The following is a 20,506-nucleotide window of genomic DNA, read 5'->3' as shown; positions in this document are numbered from 1 at the left end:
TAGAATAAAGATCAATGGTGATATTGGACATTATTTCCAAACACATAAAGGGTTGCGGCAGGGAGACCCAATGTCCCCTATCGTCTTTAATATAGTTGTGGATATGTTGGCAATTATGATTGGGAGGGCAAAAGAGGAAGGCCTAGTAGGTGGACTTGTACCACATCTGATTGATGGTGGTGTGTCCATACTATAGTACGCTGATGACACTATTCTATTTATGGAATATGATGTTGCAAAGGCTAGAAATATGAAATCGGGCATTTGTTTGTTTGAACAGTTGTCTGGCTTGAAAATTAATTTTCACAAAAGCGAACTGTTCTGCTTTGGGAAGGCCAAAGAATAAACAACTGTTGGGTGCGCCTTAGGTAGCTTACCATTCAGCTATCTAGGCATACCAATATATCACCGGAAGTTATCCAACAAGGAATGGAGGTGTATTGAGGACCGGTTCAAGAAAAAGCTGAGCTGTTGGAAGGGCAAGCTGCTGTCTTATGGAGGCAGTCTGTTCTTGATTAATTTAGTACTCACAAGTATGCCAATGTTCCTTCTTTCTTTTTTTGAGATACCAGTTGGGGTTTGAAAAAGATTGGACTTTTATTGATCCTATTTCTTTTCGTAGAGTGATGATGTCAAAAGAAAATATAGACTCTCTCGCTGGGATAATATCTGTAGACCCAAAGAGCAGGGAAGTCTTGGGATCGAGAATTTAGAGGTCAAGAACAAAAGTTTACTTAGCAAATGGTTATATAGGCTGTGTGTTGAGTGTGAAGGCATGTGGGTACAAATTTTGAGAAACAAGTACCTATATGCTAAAACCTTGGCTCGGTTCACTTTGAAACCCAAAGATTCACCCTTCTGGAAAGGACTAATGAGAACGAAAGAAGCGTTCTTTCATAGGTCAAAGTTTATCGTCGATAATGGTGAATCTACGAGATTTTGGGAAGACACGTGGCTGGGGGAGACGTCACTAGCCACACAATATCCAGCCTTATATAATATTGTGCAGCGTAAGGAAGCCTACGTTGCGACGGTATTACAATCCGTTCCTCTCAACATTCACTTCCGAAGGAGTTTGTTGGGGGAGCGATGGATCGCTTGGCTTGATTTAGTCAGGAGGCTAATGGAGGTTAATTTATCGGACGGGGATGATAAACTCCATTGGAAATTATCTAAGAATGTCATCTTTTTTGTCAAATCGATGTACTTAGACCTCATTGATTCTGGATCAATTTCGAAATCAATTCATATCTGGAAGATCAAAGTTCCTTTAAGTATCAAAATTTTCATGTGGTTCGTTCACAAGGAAGTGATTCTCACTAAGGATAAATTGGCAAAACGTAATTGTGTCGGCAATACAAGATGTAGCTTCTGTGATCAACTTGAATCTGTCAAACACATCTTTCCTGATTGCCCTTTAGCAAGAATTCTTTCGAGATCTATTTATATAGATTTTAATATTATACCTCCAAATAGCATCCAAACGTTGTTTGGGACGTAGCTAGATGGAGTAGATTGTTTTACAACAATTCATAGGAGTATGTGCGTTACTTTGGGCTATATGGAACAACAGAAATGACATGGTCTTTAACAGGAAAAATCACATCATTTTTTTGCAGGTCTTATACAGGGCAACCTTTTTGATCCGTACTTGGTCCTTACTCACTCCAGCCGAGAACAGGGAGCTCTTGGCTATTAGATCTACCCGATGAGAGATGGTAGCTCAAGTTATGTACAACCAGTTTGGATGGCGGTCCATTAATAGAATAGGTTGATAGTTTCTAGTCCTATTTTACGCCGGCTGTGGCTTCCTTTTTCATTTTGAAACTTATTCGTCTCAGTTTACAAGTCCGGCACATATACCTAGGTCGTCAATTTGACCAACTTAATAAGAGGCATATATAACAAAAAATATATCATTAGAAACTTTAGATGTTCTATTTTCTAATGATATAATTTTTATGTTAAACAATATACTTTATATAAGTCAAATTGACGATCTAGGTACACGTGCATGCCTTCTAAACTGTGACGAGGGGAGTACTGGTTTGCGATCTTTTTTATCATTGTTTTAATAAAGTGGCCGCATGCATCTACCGATACAAAGGCCAGAGGTGAGCCTCCTTTTCTAAAAAAAAGCTCTTTCTATTCATATCATACACGAAAATAGTATTACAAACATAGCCATATGTCGCAATAAACATGCCCTCAAAATAAAACCACTGCACGCGTACACACACATAGTTCTGTGGTAAGATGTGATAGACACCGTTTTACCATTACAAACATAGCGGGGAAGTTTTCACATAGCATCAAGAAACATATGGCCAGTTATGGATGCAACTTTACCTTGATTGCACTTTTGTTTGTTAATTAGGTACCATGGATGGATAGAGTTAATGTAGCCAAGAAAATTATAGTTAACTTATGGAAACTAAAGGTGCGTTTGGTTGCACATCCTTTGAGTCTGAAGTGGCCATTATGTGTGAGCGAATTGCCGCTCATAAGACTTGATGGTGATTTTCTTTTCCAGAAAAGAAAGTTTATGATGATGCACAGTTGTTACATTTAATTTGGTGTGAGCTATAAAAATATCATGGACTTTTTCGTAGCTTACTTTGTTTTTGCGGGATAGCACACAAACATCATCATGAAGATTAACAGAGATGTGGTAACCATCCCAATGTGCGTATGTTTTTCAGTTATTTTTTTTGGAAACTTGGAAATCTTATTTCCTTTTTCTTTTCAAAAGTACAGGCTAATGGAGCCTGTGATTCAAAAGAAATTTCCGCATATGTCCCACTGCCCATGTGGTATATGAAACCAGCTGATTTATTTTAGATAATACTTCCTTCATTTTTAAATATAAGTCTTTTTATCCGAAAAAATATAAGTCTTTTTAGGAGTTTCATTGAAGGATTACATACGAATTTATATAGACACACTTTAGAATATAGATTCATTTATTTTATTCAGTATGTAATTCTTTAGTAAAATCTTTAAAAGAACTTATATTTAGAAACGGAGGGAGTACAAGAGTAGCTCTTGCGGCTTGTGTGACACATCCAGTTATGACAAAGTAGGCGTTGATTTTGCTTTTTTAGAAAATAAAAAAGGTACTAGATGATGATACATCAATGTATACGCACCAAAACCCCATTAAGTGGGATGTGCACAGGTAGGTGTGCTCAGAGATACTACCAATAAGTGGTTGCTGCAATGCATGGAAAACAATTGACAGTGGACATGCATGAGCAGGTCTCGGTCACATAGATTTCTGAATTCCCAACCTTACTTTGGACCCTCCATGCTTTGCAAAAAAACATTTGATCACAAAATAATCTGCTGATTTGATCTGCACGGTTGAGATCCGCGTCACCACACGCGCGGGTCGTCCTCCACGGACGCTTCATCGAGCCGCCGTTGTTGCTCACCCGATCCGCCCGTCGCTGATTCCCTAAACTTAACGGAGTAACGGCAAAAATTAATGAAGTATATATACTCCACTAAAGGTTTTGATTTCTTAATTTATAGGGGATCGCCGATTCCCTAAACTTAACGGAGTAACGTCGTTGCTTTTTTCAGTTTTGCATCTTCTATATTTGATGGAAATTTAGTTGTGCTATGTGACTTGGACCGATGATCAGATTTGCAACGGATGTGTGCATTGAGGTGGAGGCCAATTTTTTTTTCAAAAAAACGCAAAAGACTTTTGCGTTTCATTGTATTGAAAAGAAGGGGTTTGGTACAATCCTCCTAGGAGGCAGATTTACAAGGTGAGTACATGCACACTAGTGGACATCCCAAGTCTGTGGCAAGATGGCCCGGAGCCCCAAGGCGCCAGCTCTGGCCCAGAGTGCGGCCTCTTCCTTAATCCTAGCCGTCAGGGAGGTAACCGACGGTGTTGCGCCCTCAAACACGCATCCGTTGCGATGCTTCCAAATCATCCAAGGGACGAGCAAGGCAGCGGAAGCCAATCCCTTGTGCATAGGTTTAGGGGTGTCATGTCGTGCAGAGCGCCACCAGTCGTGGAGAGTGGCATCGTTATTGGGCAGCGGGCAAGAGAGGCGCAGCCATGAGAGGATCTCGTGCCACACTTCGCGACTGAAAGGGCATTCCAGGAGAAGATGATGAATCGTCTCCGGAGCCTGATCGCAAATAGGGCAGCGCTGTGGGTGCAGCAGGTTGCGCCTCGCGAGGCGGTCGGCTGTCCAGCACCGATCGAGGTTGGCAAGCCAGTGGAAGAAGCGCACTCGAGGCGGTGCCCAGCACTTCCAGGTAAGCTTCCAAGCGTGGCATCTAGAGGAGCCCTGAAAAGTGGCAAGGTATGCGGACTTGGCGGAGTACTCGCCGTTCGCGGTCCACTTCCAGCGAATGCAGTCCGGTGCGTCAGTGAGGGCAGTTTCGGCGAGCATGTGCCAGAGGCGCAGATATTCTCCAATCTCCGGGATGCCAATCATGTCGTGGATGTCCGTGGCCCATTGGTTTGCATGAAGGCCGTCCGCAATAGTTCTGGACTTGCGACGCCGTTTGGGGATGAGAGCAAAAAGGAGAGGCGCGATCTCGCGGATCGCACGCCCGTTGATCCATCTGTCCTCCTAGAACAGGGCGCGTTGGCCATTGCCAATAGTCATGGTAGTGGAGGCGAAGAAGAGCGCGCGCTCCTCGGGCGTGAATTGCAGGTCAAGGCCGCTCCAGGCCCTGCCATCATCGAGTCGGCTGAGCCATTGCCACCGCATGCGAAGGGCGAGGCCAATGCGCTCGAGGTCGTGAACGCCGAGGCGACCGAACTGGATAGGCCGGCAGACGCGCCGCCAGTTGACGTGGCAATTGCCTCCATTGGCCTCGGCACGGCCAGCCCAAAGGAATCCTCTTTCAATCTTCTCCAAGAGTTTGATGGTCTTCTTTGGCGGCGCAAGCACAAGGAGCTGATGAATGGGGATCGCGCTCAAGACAGCCTTGACGAAGGCAAGGCGGCCGGCTTTGTTCATGAGCCAAGCCTTCCAGAAGGGCAGCTTCCCGGCGACGTTGTCGACGACGGGTTGGAGCTGGGCAGCAGTGGGGCGACGCAGCGTGAGCGGGATGCCCAAGTAAGTAAGCGGGAATTTGACGATGGGGCATCCCAGGTGCGCGACAACATGAGCAGCGTCCACGGTGTCGCATCGGATGAGGGCCGCAGCGCTCTTCTGGAAGTTCACGTGCAAGCCAGAGGCGCGCCCAAAGAGCTGCAGGATCTCCTTCACCGCCGCGATATCATCCGGCGAGGGGTGGCACAGGAGAATTACGTCGTCGGCGTAGAGGGATATGGTAGGGATGGTGCGGCGCAGGTGTAGCTGCTGCATGACTCGGAGCTCGACCGCGCGATGGAAGAGCCTGCCCAATGTATCGACAACAAGGACGAAGAGCTGCGGGGAAACTAGATCACCTTGGCGCAGTCCACAGCGGTACCAAATTGTGGGTCCACAGTTGCCGTTGAGGAGAACCTTGGTGCTGGCCGACGACAGGAGAAGGGCGATCCAACCAAGGAAGCGATTTCCAAAGCCATGGCATCGCATCACCTCGAACAGGAAAGGCCACGAGACGGAGTCGAAAGCCCGCGCCAAGTCAAGCTTCATAAGCACGTGAGGGGCACCAAGCTGATGCAATAGCCGCACAGATTGACGCACTAGGATGAAGTTGTCGTGAAGACTTCGCCCGGGGATGAACGCGTTCTGGACGTTGCTAACAAGATTGTTGAGCTTGGGAGCTAGGCGGAGCGAAAGCAGCTTGGCCAGGACCTTGGCGACAATGTGAATTAGGCTTATGGGCCTATAATCTCCCAGGCCATTGGCATCGGCGCGCTTGGGGAGGAGCGTAATTAGCGCCTAGTTAAGGCAGCTAAACCCTCGTCCACGCAGCGCATAAACCTGGTCGAAGACCCATCGGAGGTCGTGCTTGATGACCGGCCAGCAGGAGCGGAGGAACTCCGCGGTGAAGTCGTCGGGGCCGGGCGCCTTGCGAGACGACAAGCTTTTGATGGCTTGCCAAATCTCATCTTCGCTGAATGGCGCGTCGAGGTTTTCCAGGTTTGAGGGCTCAATGAATTGCGACAGGTCAATGGTGCAGTCACGTTGCACGTCCGTCCCAATCCGGCTATCAAAGTGCTCGAAAGTGGTCACGGCCATGTCGCTAGGATCAGTGAGTATGGCGTCGTCGATAGAGATGCCATGGATCCAGTTCTTCTGCTTGCAATATGTGCACTGGCGATGTTACAACATAGTGTTCGCGTCGCCATCTTTGAGAGAAGCAATGCGTGCGCGTTGCAGGGCGATCGTCCGCTCAAGAGAAGCAAGGCCAAGGTAGGAGAGCTTGAGTTGACGACGCAGCCAGTCCTCATGCGGTGATAGGGCCCGTTGTTCTTGCGCGGCATCGAAGCGGAGCAGCAGCTCATGAGAGATCGCAAGCTGGTCTCGCACGTTGCCAACGGAACGCGCGCTCCAGCTGGTGAGCTTACGCGCTGTGGCCTGCATGCGCCGCATGAACCGCCGAAACTGGTCGGCGTCGTCCACCGAATGCCACGAGGCCGCCACGATCTCCGGGAAACCGGCGAGACGAGTCCAGTACTCCTCGAAGTGGAATCGTCGGTGCTTTGATGGGAGAGGCGAACAACCGAGCAAGAGGGGGGAGTGAACCGAGACGACCGAGGCCAGGCAACGCAGATGGCATTCGCCGTGCAACTCATCCCAGTCCGTGGAGCACATCACTCGATAGAGATGGACCAAGGTGGGCGGGCTCTGCTCGTTGGACCATGTATAGCCCCGACCGCTGAGGTAAATCTCCTTGAGCGCGAGGTCGTTGAGGACGCGTCGGAACCGCCCCATCATTCTCCGATTGAGATTGCCGTTGTTCTTGTCTTCGTCACGGTAGATCATATTGAAGTCCCCGCAGATGAGCCATGGGACGGGGCATGCGTCGCGGACGTCACGGATCTCCTGCAGAAAAGCGATCTTGCTGTTGTTGTCCTGGGGGCCATAGACGATAGAGAGCCACCACGGCACGCTCGTGCTACCCGGTGTCGTAACCCGGGCGGAGATGGTGTTGGTGGTGAACATCGGGTCCGTGATCGTCACGTCCCCGCTCTTCCAAGCCAGCAGGATCCCACCACGGGTGTCGTTCACTGAGATATAAACATATTCATCAAACTCAGATCCCAACGTCTCAAGGACAGTCGACGAGTAGACGAATTCCATTTTAGTCTCTTGGAAGCAAGCGATCGAAGCGCTGGAAGTTACAACGAGCGAGCGAACTGCCGTACATCTGGCACGGGCGTTGAGGCCGCGAACGTTCCAATTGATGATTTTGAGGCCGTGATCCATCAGGCAGAGGTCGACGAATGGGCACGCGTCGGTGCGGCTAGGCCTCGATCGGGCTGCCCGAGATCACCGTGGTGACACGCGCCGTGGACGGGTCGACGGGTAGCGCGCGGCCAAGGAGCGCGACAATGGCCGTCAACACGGCATGAGAGAGGGACGCAGCAAAGACCCCATCGTTTGCCTTCATGGCCTCGGCGGAGATCACCTGATCGGTGCCGATGATGCCAAGGGTGCGCAGTATCTGGACCTGCGCACGGCGCTCAGCGGTGGGCGGCACGCGCGGGCTTGGCCTTTGCAGCGGTGGCAGATCGTCCGCGGCGCGGCGAGAAGTTCAGGGTTTGTCGGCATCGTTTGCGCGCAGGGTCGGGGAGGGTAGAGCAAGTGTTCTTTGTTGCCGCGGCGAGGAAGTCCCCAAGGGTCCAGGAGCTGACAGAGGCCGGCTATCTAGTTCGTCGCAGAGTGATTGGCGGCGTGGCAAAACGCCATGCGCTGCGCATCTAAGGCGCATGGGACACAGGGGTGGATTGCAGCATTGACGGGCTTGGGGAAGTGGGCCTGTTGGCATGGGCATCAGGAGGCGTGGGCCTTTGTAGTATGCTTCTGGGCTCCTGGGCCGCGGGGGAGGGGCAGCCCAAGTCAGCGTCCCCGATGGCAGCGGCAGGAGGGGGCGAAGGCGCGATGGATGGAATCACACGACCCGCGTCCCAGGTTGGCGAGGAGGGGGTGGCATGCAGATCAGCCAGGGCCACGGGGGTGGACGAGGGCGCTGCATCACGCGTCGCAGTGGCGGGGCCGGCATGCAAAGCAGCAGTTACTTCATCAGCCACAGGAGTTGACGAGGGCAAAGCATCGCTTTGCCCCGACAGCGGATCAGCCTCGGGAGCCACAAGGAGCGAGTCCGGGACCTCACTGGCAGAGGATAAGCCGTCCGGATCCCCAAGCGCGCAAGCATTGGCCATGGTGGGTCCATCACCAGAGGGGCTGTCTCCCTGCGCGTACGGCGACGCGAGAGACCGGGTTGTTGCGGGCCCGACTACAGGAGGAGGGCGGGCGGGCGCCAATTGGCTGTTGCCCGCTGTCGGGGTGGCAAGCACCAACGCTGGGGTGGGCGACTCGGTCGGCCTGGGATCCGCTGCAGCTGCATCTTTGGCCAGTGTAGCCTGAATCCTGGCGCGCTTTTTCTTTCCGCCACGCTTTCCTCTTTTGGCTTTGCGACTAGGCGGGTGGGCCCCAGCCTGCGGCCATGCATCCATGCATCTGGCATGGGACGGTACGGGCGGAGGCGCATGCGCAGCCGTGGCGGTGCGGGACGCCAGCCAGCCAGGGTCGACCGCCTCGCCATCGGCCCGTAGGCGGCCACTGGAGCAAGTCCAGCCGACGGAGTTGACCGCCATGCCGTCGGCGCGTCCGTCGAGGGCGGAGGTTGGGCGGCGACGTTTCCGGCTACGACGGCGTTGCTGCCCGCGTCCATGACCACGGCCTGCGGGGTCGTGCGTGCTGCCATGAGCCTCGCCATCGCCATTGCCATCACCCTTGGCAGTAGCATCAACCACCCTGGGAAGGGCAGCGGACCTCACTAGCCGGATGGAGATGGGGTACTCCAGGGTGCGGGTCAGGTTGGATGCCGGGGGCGTGCTCGACAATCTCCAGGATGGCATCCCGGCAAATGGAGGCCAGGTCCCGCACACGCCCGGTGAGCCGGAACGTGGCAAGATCAGCGCGGGAACGCGTGTCCGGGTGCAGCCGCTCAACCCAACAGCCAGTCCCAAGGATGTGCTCGGCCGTGGACAGGTGCCATGCCTGCGCCGGGATGCCGCGGAGCTCGAGCTGCACAGAGTATGCAAAGCTCCCAGCAGTGGCGTGGGCGAGCTTGCACCAAGGGTGGAGCAGCAGGGTGAAGTTGGCGGCGTTGATGAGGTGGTCGCCGACCATCCGGTCCATGATCAGCCGCGAGGAGAAGATGATGAGAAAGTCCTCTGGGGCGTGCTTGTGCACAGTGAAGTCGCCAGGCTGCAGGTCGAACATGGCATGCAAGGTTGCCTCCACGTCAGTCGGGGAGACAGAGGGCCTGGTGCCGGTGATGGTGGCCACCATGCCACGCGCAAGCACCTCCTCCGCTTCCTCCATCTCGATGGAACGAGCGACGGTGACACGCGCCGGCGCAGAGGCGGGCGGCGGGGGCGGTGTGGTGTTGCGTGGCGGAGCGGCATCGCGGGGGAGTTGAGGAGGGGGGTTGCGCGGCGGGGTGTCAGGCACAGAACGGTGAACCGACGGAGGCTGCACACGGTGGTCACCGGGCAGCAGCGTCTCGCAGCAACTGGACTCGTGGCCGGAGATGAGGCAGCGACGGCAGCGCACGGGGTTGGTGCAGGCCCGCACCCGGTGTCCGGCTTCCAGGCACCTGAAGCACAGGCCGGCGACGTCCTCGGGCGAGGGGCTGCGACGACGGCGCTGGTAGGGAGGGGTGGCCGCGCGACGCGCGCGCGGGCGACGGTTCCTCCGCCGCGGCTGCTGGAATCCATCGGCGTCAAGTACAGGGCCGCCGGAAACGCGATGGACCTCCGAGCGTGGTCACAGGCGGGCGGCGGCCGAAACGCGGGCGGCCGGCGCGGTCGAGCGGAGCGGCACCAGGGCCGAAGAAGTAAGGGCCGGGCGCGGCGCGGCCGGCGAGGGGGGGCAGTGCGGGGCCGGTGGGGTGCTGACGACCTCGCAGTAGGAGCGCGAGACAGAGGATTCGCCCGCAGAGCCGCTCCAACGGATGCGACCGTCGGGGCTGGAGTCGCTGGAACGGGCATCGACGGAGGCCATCGCCGGGGGGGGGGGGGGGGAGGGAAGGGGAGGGCTACCGGCGGGGATTCGACGGCGGCGAGGCTGGTGGGCTAGGCTAGGCTAGGCTAGGGAGCGGGGAGGGGAGTGGGAGGGAGAACATGTTTCAGCATGAAGAATTCTGGAGGCCATTTTTTTGCTGGAAAAGTTTTGGTCCTCTGCCGTGTGCTGGGTGGTTTCAGTTTCAGTTTAGACAAAATTTTAGCACCCAACGAAATCACTAAAATTCAGTAATTTCAGTTTGCATTTCTGCCATAGGGCCGAAATATTCACTTGAATTTATTAAATATTTGATTTTTTATTAAAAAAATGAAAATAATTGACTTTCAGTCTACTATTGAAATTGCTGAAATATTTTAGCCGAAACGTAACATTTCAGTGTCTACTGAAATTAATGAAATTCACTGAATTTCATTGAAATCTCACTGAAAGTGAAAACCATGCTGCTGACCTGGCGAGGGGGTTTGGGGGTCTTGTCCTAGGCGACTGAAACTGTTGGTAGTTTGCCTGCTTTTTTGCCATCTGATGCTGTGAAGCGGTCGACCTTTTCTTTTGTATACAATTTGGAGAACAAAACTGAGTTGATGGTAGTCTACAGTCTAGAATCTAGATGAAAAGATGCATTCCACTCAGAAAAAGGAGAAGATTGCACTCTCTTGATCTCTGTCTTTTGCTTGAGTTCCGTGGACAGGAAGAACATACCAGTTTCTCCATGCTGCTACGAAGAATCTCCACCTGTCAGGTAAGGATGGCACTCGCATGAGAATATGCCACTATCTGATTTTGGGAACGGTGTCCCAGTGTGTCTTTTCGACTATCTGGTACCTAAACATTGCCATTGCATGTAACATCCCAATTTTCCTAAATTCGGATGTTAATAGATCATTCATATGCATCTCATATTTTTATGCATTCTTTTGCTCTTCTGAGAATTTTATTCATTTTGCAACTTCGGGCAATTTATTTGAGTGAAGATAATATGACTTCTTCCGTGTGAAATAAAAAGTTTATGATGTTTAAAATGTCATTTGGAGTTATTGTCTTGGTTACGCAAATCTTATAATGCCTGAAATTATTTTTAGTTAAGTTTTTAAATGCTATTTGTGTGGCCTATTGCAAAAGCTATTTTCAAAAGTTGCATTAGGTGGAACTAGGTTTCCTTTAGTATTTATTAGGATATTTATTTTATACTTATATATATATCTATATTAGATTTTAATATATGTATCTATATATACCTATATATATATATTACTATATGCGTTTATTTTTAATATACATATGTAGGTATTTTTGTATACGTATATTATCGTTATTTTTTTTCTATTTGTTTTTTTCTTTAATAATATATGTATATATATTATTTTAATACCTTTTTTTTGTGGTTTTACTTAAAAAAAAAAAAACTAGCTGGCCAGGCCGAGCCAAAGGCTCAGCCCAGCCAGCACCCATCGCCCCAGGCTTCCAGGAACGTTGCCTCCCAGGCAACCTAGCATCGTTCCCCTTGCACCAGCACACGAGCCAGCAAGGCCAAGCCCCACATACCCAGCGCACCACCAGCCCCACCTAGCCAGCTGGACCGAGCCCCACTCCGTTTTCCAAACGACCCTGAGCCGTTTTCTGGCAGGAAACCGAGCACAGCCACGACTCCATCGCGAGGACAAAAGTTCCAGGAGCTCGATCCCCTGCTGTCGTTTTCGATCTGAGCCAGACCCCATCTCGCCTAGATCGCAGAGGAGCCGCCCCTCACCGCGCCGACGCCGGAGCCGCCATCGCCGGAACACCTCACCATCCACCGGAGTTCGCGAAGCCGTTCACCGGAGTTTGCGCACGTCACCGGAGTTTGTCCGACCGCCACCGAAGAAGCACCATCGGAGGCACCACACCGAGACGGTTTCGTTTTCCCCCGCTGTTCGTGGTGAGAACGCACGCACGAGCGGATTCATCAAACCCCGATGAACAGCTTCAGGACGAAATTTAGTCTATTTTTAATCTGTTTTTAACTCTGTCAGATTCTCGGTATAATTTTGAAACGCGTTTATCTTTTTACTCGTAACTCCGATTCAGGAAATTCTTTTTCCTGTGATCTCGTATTGATGAGTAGAACATGTTAGAACCAGTAGTTTTCAGTTTTACGAATTTTTTTGTTTTGTTAAAACAGATTATTTTAAACCTACCGAAGACCATATTTTGCAAACCGTAAATCTGATTTAGTTGATTCTTTTTGCGTTGTCATCGTATCAGCACGTAGATGATTTTATACCTGCTGCCATGCTATTTATGCTTTGGTTTTAAAACAAGTTGTTTTATTGCCGATGGTTTTATTTGGTGTTATGTGATTGTGGTGATTGATTGGTGTGATTGTTTGCAACGTGTAGACTATGCGGAGTGCGACGCAAACTATTGTCAGGAGTGTGACCTTCTGAACCAGAATCAAGGCAAGTTACATGTTGATCATCCTTTACCTATTATTTTTCTATGCATGTAGTATTATACCACCCTATGAAAATTATGCATGTATAGGAATATTATCATTGCTATGCTATTAAGCTATATCCCCTCGTCATCGAAGATCGTGGTATTTGTAGTTTTGCTATGCTATGTAGACGGGGATTGGTTCCTGTATTCATTGAGATTATGTGAGGATTACTACAAAATAAATTGAGTACTAATTCAGGATATAATACACCTCTGGGCGGATATGGTATTGCTGGGTGGTTTCAAGAACATCATGGTTTGTACCCTCTGAATGTAAGTGGAATGCCGCTCAGGTTCAAAAAGATTAAACAAACTTAGTGACTAGTAGCTTCCTTGTGCGACCACTGGCTATTATGGGCTCTGGCTTAGTTGATCAGTCGTGGAAACCTTACCCGGATGTGCCAGCTGATGTAGCTATGATAGGTGGGATGGGCCTCCTGTGGGACTAGGTGACTGCTTCTGAAAGACTTCGTCTCAATCTTCGGGTTGAGTCCAGTGGGTACAGCGTACTAACCTCTGCAGAGTGTATAAACTAATCATGATTAGCCGTGTCCCCGGTTATGGACAATTTTGAGCAGCTAGGTCATTACAGTTGTTGGATGATCTTGACAGATGACACACTTAATAAAACTTGATGGGAAACTTAATAATGGTAATAGGTTGGAGTTGGAGATGCCAATTCAACCATATATAAGTATTGTAGCAAACAAATTAAAACTTGACTATTAGGTAGCTATGAGGATAAAATCAGCTTTCTGCAAAATAACCGTCAGCCTTTCTTTTGTTATACTATGCATATACATGTAGGTCTGTTATATTATCTTTCTTGTGTAACTTGCCAATACATTCAAAGTATTGACCTATATGGCTGCAACGTATCATGTTGCAGGATATTCAGACGAGGAGTAAGGTACCGTTAGGGTCGCGAGTCTTCACTCAACATCGCCAGTGGGCTATGATGGGACTCATCGTTATTATTCTGTTACTTTTCCGCTGTTTATTAGAATAAAGCTAGCTAAGTGCTATGCAGATTGTTATATTTTATAAATTCTGAATCATATGTTATTATAAATGATGCACTTGCTATTCTGGTTTTCATCTATACTGTGTGTGCTAGCGAGTCGATCCAGGGACTAGCACAGTAAAGCACAGAGACTCAAATCCTTCGAGGTTTGGTCGTTACATTGCAGCAGTTTACACACTTTCTTCGGAAAGAGAAAAATGCAGTGCACTTCTACTGCTTTCTGAATTTCAATGCATCCCAATCCAATGCACACAATTACACCCACTGACCCACAAACAAAAATCATTTGCTGACTGAACCCACTGTTGCATTGCTCTCATCCAAGCTGAATCACCAGGTCAATGGATCCACCGAGGCGCCAGTGACCCGCCTCGCGCACAGTCGACTGACCTGGTGCCGACTTGGATCCGAAAGGAACCTCACCACCCCACCTCAAGTGGGGAGCAAGCTGAAATGCAGTGAGCTCATGGCCACTACCACCCCGATTCAGATCGTGTGATGTGTTGCACTCACCCGGCCGGTACTACACTACTACGTTGTGCCATCTCTTACAGTTTCAATTTGAGGGTCCATCCATCTATCTCCTTGAGCAGTCAGTGGCCGAATGGATGGTTGAGCAGGGACCAGTGCGTTACCCTTGGCATGGGTCTGCAAATTGACCTCTGGGATGACATGGGAAAGTTTGGACGAAATCTGAGTGCATACATAAATGCTATACTATTCCTTTCTCTATTCAGAAATAGCATGCTTGATATTCTTTCCGTATCGCCTATGACGTAGGTCTGATATGCACTGAATCTTGGCTTAAAATCTGGCAAAAAAATAATCTTCAGTTAAATGATCAAAGCTTAAATTGTAAGCAAACATCAGTGAACTTACATAAAGTTATGTTCTCAACCTTAGAGATGATCCAATAGTCATAGTTTCACTATCTGAAGTTGGTAATTATGGTTAAAGATCTTCTGGTGAGATCTTTAGCAAATCAAATGGTTGACAACAAAGGACGAAAATGTTCAGGTTATTTCAGATGCAGGAAATGTGTGCCTGTCAATCTCTTTTGCATGGAGTAGCTGTTACTGTCATGATACTATAACAGTTATGTAATTGGATCTCTCGTGTACCCCTCATCCGCACTGTGCGTGCCACTGAAAATAGAGTAAGTGCATCCGCTTTTCTCAATGAGTTGGTGCATATATTAACCTCTAAGATGATATATATGCATATCCTTCAGTGGGTACCAGATCAAAAGACATGGACCTGATTAGATACCACAAGTACTGTTCTCCTGCTTAGTTCGTAAGTTTCTATATTGCTCTACAGACAAGCAAACAAACTATGCCACACCATCTATATTTGCCGGTGCTACAAGACGATCGATAAGACATTACTTCTTTTCAGGTTGCTTACCAAATATCCAGACATGACCTTTCCTCTGGCGTTTCTCATTCCATCCATGAGGTAGCACCACGTTGATCCCAGGACGCCGACGAAGAAATCTGCTTCAATGGCCATGATATAATTGAGTAATTGACGAGGGGGTTGTTCGAGCAGGTCTGAGGGTCTAACTAGCTTCGTAGATCGCCATGGTCACGTTGTCGTCTTGTCGCGTCACGAACTTCCTGCATTTCAGTTAACATTATATGAGCTGAGGTTCAGACTAACTGTATAAATTCGTAAAAGCGGGTATCCAAATTGTGTTGCACCAAATGCAGGAATTGAGAGCTGAGCTTGCCTGCATTTAAGTAGAGAATCCAAGCAACTCCAATGAAACGACCCAAATTGTCCGACCGCGTCCATTTGAGTTGGCACGGACAAAAATGAAGGCCTAACACGATGACCAAATCCCACATTTCTGGCCCAAAATTGCGCCTGAAATGTGTCGGCGCGGACGCGACGCGCGCCATCTGATGTCCGCGCCCGTCCACACGTGGCACCCGGTTAAAGCCAGCGTCGTCTTTATTAACGACGACCACCCACCGCGCGCCTTCAGAAGTCGCCCCATCCCCATCTAACCACCCCTGTTCCCCCGCGGGCCACAAACCCTAGCCACCACCACCATGGGGTTCTTCTCTGCGAAAGACAAGGGCAAGTCCCCCGGCGTCCATGTCCATGCGCGCGCTCTAGTCGCCGGCGTCTTCCCGTCCGCCTCGCCAGCGGGTCAGCGTACCAGTGCACCACGCGAGGTGGCACTGAGAGCACCGCGTCCCCCTCCCCTAATCCGACGTTACGCTGCCGCACGACTGGCACTTGGATCCAGAGCGGTGGTGTGGTTGGCGCGGGCACATACGGAGGAGATGAGGCGTCGATGGGAGCAGCTGACTTCAGAGCAGCGGCGCAACCCTGCGTACGCTGCAGACTCCCCCGACTAGGAGGCCTGGTTCGCATGGGAGCACGAGGAGCAACGCTGCTGTGGCGTCCGCGACATGGCATCCACGATGTGGTGGTCGGACCGCCGCCGCCACTCGTTGTGCACGATGAAGACCAGGAGGCGGAGGCAGCATACCAGAATGCGCTGGCCACCGTTCTACATGCGATCGAGGAGGAGGCGCGCCTGAAGGATGATGATGATGAGGAGGCCTACCAGAAGCAGCCGGCGGAGGCCATTGCGCTCTTCGCTGCCAATGACTGCGTCGTGCCCCCGCTGGCCCCGCCGCCCCCGCCGAGCCAGGATCACTCGTCCATAGGCCCGAGTTGTATGCTTGGGACGGGGTGGTGCATGAGTGGGTCAGCGCGCCAACCATCTGGCCGGGTGCGAAGCCGGAGCAGGAGCGGCCTACATGGAGCATTGACAACAGCGGCGGGTGAGGGAGGAGGACGCAGAGGCCCGGCGGATCGAGTTGATGGAGTGTGAGGCCGATGCTGATGAGGTGGAGCGCTATGCTGCACAACGAGCGCCAGTGCATCCACCTGCGAACGATGTCGTGGCCGCCTGGGAGACGGGTTTCCCCTGGACTGGCCCGGCGTCGACGCTGGTCGACCTCACCGGTCCCGATGACGACGAGGAGAAGGACGCCTAGGACAGCGCAACTCCTTTTTTATTTTATTTTATTTTATGTTTAATGTAATGTGGACTATCGCCGGTCTTTGAGGACGGCATTAATGTTTACTTATTGATTTTTATATTTTTTTAAATGTTTAATTAATAGTTTTTATATTTTTCAAACTGTTTACTTCGCGTCGTCTAAAAATGGGTCGCTGGCCGTGTTGGGTACAAGCACCGGCCCAATTACAAAAACAGACACGGATGTCTGTTAGCCGATCCAAACGAATAAAATGCGAATAAAAGCGTCGTTCATTTGGGTCGATGCGTAGGAGTCGGCCTTGAGATGGTCCTCAGACTCAGAAAATGTGTGCAAAGATAAGTATCAAGGTCAATGTGTTTTCAAAGAGAGCCTCTGCCATTTCACGAGCCTTGTTACCCATCCTTTTTATGCTGAGAAGAGGTCTAGGTATATATGGTTCATGCATGCTCCCACCAAACAAGCCACTCGATGTCTGATTTCCTCCTTTCGAACTAGTGGATGTATACAACTAACAATTGTATTGGATGTGTTAACTACATAGGAGATTTTTTATGTTTGACGTAGAGTTGTTTGACAAAACTATCTTCGTCCTACACCTTTCACGGATTGATAAATCTTAGGCCATTCATTTAAGAAATATTTACTATTATCCTACAAATCTCTGTCCTTGGAGGCCTAACAAAGTCTATAAAAATAAAGTTGTGTAGTAGACCCCGGAAACAACCTGACTAGTCTCCCTCCCTCCCGACCCCCTCGCACCGCCACCCAGGGCGACGCCAGGGGGACCAAATCCTCCATGCCGCTGGTTTACATGCGAGGCAGATCCCTGCCGCCGGCACTGGCTACAGTTGTGACGGGGCCCGACTCCAGAAGGGCTAGGGCAGGAGGGTTGCGCCGGATCTCCCATGAGGCGGCTGGGACGCCTCGTGCGGGATCCTCACGTGGCAGCCACGACGATCTTATGGTTGTGCGGCGACAGCCGGCGAACTCATGGCTGGCAAGGCGCTCCGGTGGGATCCACCGCTATACGATGGACGGCGGTGGTGGCCGTGGATCTGGCGTCCTGGCCAGATCCATCATAGTTCGGCTTTTGCTGGCCGGCGGCGGGTGCTAGGGCCGGGGTGGGGCGGACGAAGGTCCCCAATCGGCTTTCCAATGACACTGTACGTCTACATGGCAAGGGTGAACTCGGATCCGGTCAACGGCGAGATCCTGATGACGCTACTTCCGGTGAAAATTGCACCAACTTCAATCAGATCGGTTTATGACGACGTCTCCGATGTCTTTCCCCTGTTCAGTCATCGCCGTTGCCAATTGTGTCAGCATGATCGAGATATTCCAAGGGAAACTACAGATCTGGGTCTACCGGATCGAACAATGACAGCGCCTTTTGTGTCGTTCTCTCTCTTGGTGGCATCGTTTTGGAGGAGGAGCTGGCTGGATGGGACAAGAGGAGGAGCAGTGTTACATCTACCGCGAGGTTGACGATGTATCCCGACAGCACGGCGCTGCGGAGTTTCCGCGACGGGCTCGTGTGGATGGATATGTGCAGGATGGTAGAGTTGTATGGCATCATGGTGGCATCGACGACGGGCCTGGCAAAGTCGGCACGTCACTACCTGCTTTGGGGATGGATCGGCAAAAGAAGATGGCGGTGGCCTCTGAGAGTGCGCCAGACCGGTGGGACCTAGACCCGGTATTGAGGCTGGGCTAGGGCATCCGGCTTTAGATGTTAGACTTTGGTGCGATGTCTGTTTGGTAGGCTTGGACATTCGGGACCCCTTCATTAAGAGGATAGGAAGTAGCGACTAAGTGTTGCCAAGATGGTGACTTTAGACTTACAAATGTATTACTTAGTAAGGTCATTGTGAATAATTAATAAAATGACTATATACATCGTCCAGATACAGAGGCCGGGGGTATATCCTCTTTTTCAAAAAAAAAGACCTTGAAAACACTTGTGACAATGCCACATGGTAGGGTGTGTCCCACTACTTAGTATTTGAGCCAGGTAACGGTCAATTGATTTCACCTAGCGACAAGACTCCGTTTTGGACATTTTGTGTGGGTTGAGTAATGGAGGGAAAAAGTGAGGGATGTTAGTTAGGAGGGACAAAACTGAGCAAACTAAGAAACTAGGGGTTTAAAATAGAAATACCTTTTGTATATGTAGAATCATTTTCTGTGCATTTGCATTTATGTGATTACTAGTGGCATGGAATGCTCATCCTTCATCAAAATTAAATATTGAGAATATATCTTCACTTGATGACTATTAATTTGGTACATCTCACCAAATCAAACAAATAGAACATATTGATGCCTATTAATTTGGTAAATGTCATCAAATCAAATAAATATAAGTTATTGATTAGTATTAATGTGCTACATCTCACCAAAACAAATAAATAGACGACCATTAATTTGGTACATTTCACTAAATATATTATATTGATGACTATTAGTTTAGTACATGTCACCAAATCAAATAAACATGATTTATTGATAACTATTGATGTGGTACATCTCACCATACCAAATAAACAAATGACTATTATTTAATACATGTCACCAAATGAAATAAACATATATAATATATTAATATTATATAGTATTTCACTTATTTGTTATTAGTTTTGCAAATCTCACCAAGTCCATAGTTTAATGTGGTAGACCCACTATAAAAATGGCTTGCCATTTCGTTTGTTCCTCTTTAGAACTTGCATATCACACAACAATCTGCAATTCGCTCCTTTAACACAAACACTAGTTCAAATGAGGACTACCCGGATGTTGCTTCTGTCCTTCCTATTTCTCATGTTAGCATCAGGTACTCATTTGTTCATGTGATGCATTTGTTCAGAATGTCTCCCAACAAATAATGGTCTTGTTGTGACAATCCCTATTCTTAATCATGAAATTTTGCAGATGTGGTAGTGGATGCATCAATGGATGATAGCATGAAACTCTTCACATGTGTGGACAAAATTCTCCCATCGACAAAGCCATGTAATAGAAAAACTTGTGAAAATGAATGTGTGAAACGTACAAGGCAAGCCAAAAAAAGCGAGTGTACTCCTGATGGGTGCCTGTGCAGGTTATGCATAAAACCGGCTCCAACCATCTATAATAACGAACAAATGGGTACCAACTAGCTTATATAGAACCCTAAAAAACTAGCTTATATAGGATAGTGTGTTAAGCAAATAAAGTGACGAAATCACAAATGATGTAGTAGCAAGATTGTTCACTCATAAGCCATATGAAGAGTTGTGAATTTGTTCTTGCTTCTTGAGTTATTTGAAATCAAGAAGTAGCTATAAATTTTGTATGCTTGAAAAATGTTTTTCTTTTGTTTGTACTTGTGATGTGGCTTGCATGTGGATGGTGAATAAGTGTGTTACTTTCTTGAAGGTGTTTATGTTGAAGAACTGCACCAAGGGTGCATGAAGGCAGCAATTCCCTTCTCAACCTACTTTTGTCTGTTTGGTAGGATGTAAGAGCTCTACTCAGCATGGTCCATCTGATGCAAAAAGGGCCTCAGCATAGCTGAGCCCAGCACCCCCGCGGAGGCGAGCTGAGGAGAGCTATGCTGAGCCCAGCTCCCTCGCCCCGCCGCTCCCCGGCCGTCTCGCCCTCGCCCTCTCGCGCCCCTCCGAGCCCCGGCGGTCTCGCCCTCTCCCTCCCCGCCGTGCCGAGCCCCTCCCGAGCCCCGGCCGCCTCGGCCTCGCTGTGACGCCCTCGGCTTAATCGTACGCTAATCATACACGCAAATGCGTACGATCAAACCCAAGGACTCACGG

General features: G+C 49.6%; 1 long non-coding RNA gene across 1 annotated transcript; it reads left to right on the top strand.

Moving 5' to 3' along the window:
- Window positions 1-19,431: 19,431 nt before the first annotated feature.
- LOC123403964 lies at window positions 19,432-20,061 on the top strand. Its single transcript, XR_006611602.1, has 2 exons — window positions 19,432-19,533; window positions 19,632-20,061. It is a non-coding gene; the product is annotated as an uncharacterized LOC123403964 (long non-coding RNA).
- Window positions 20,062-20,506: the final 445 nt, after the last annotated feature.

Source organism: Hordeum vulgare, chromosome 6H (assembly GCF_904849725.1).
Source record: "Hordeum vulgare subsp. vulgare chromosome 6H, MorexV3_pseudomolecules_assembly, whole genome shotgun sequence".
In the NCBI taxonomy this organism is placed as follows: Eukaryota; Viridiplantae; Streptophyta; class Magnoliopsida; order Poales; family Poaceae; genus Hordeum; species Hordeum vulgare.
The sequence above is the reverse complement of the archived record's forward strand: the minus strand, read 5'-3'. Positions and strand labels throughout refer to the sequence as shown.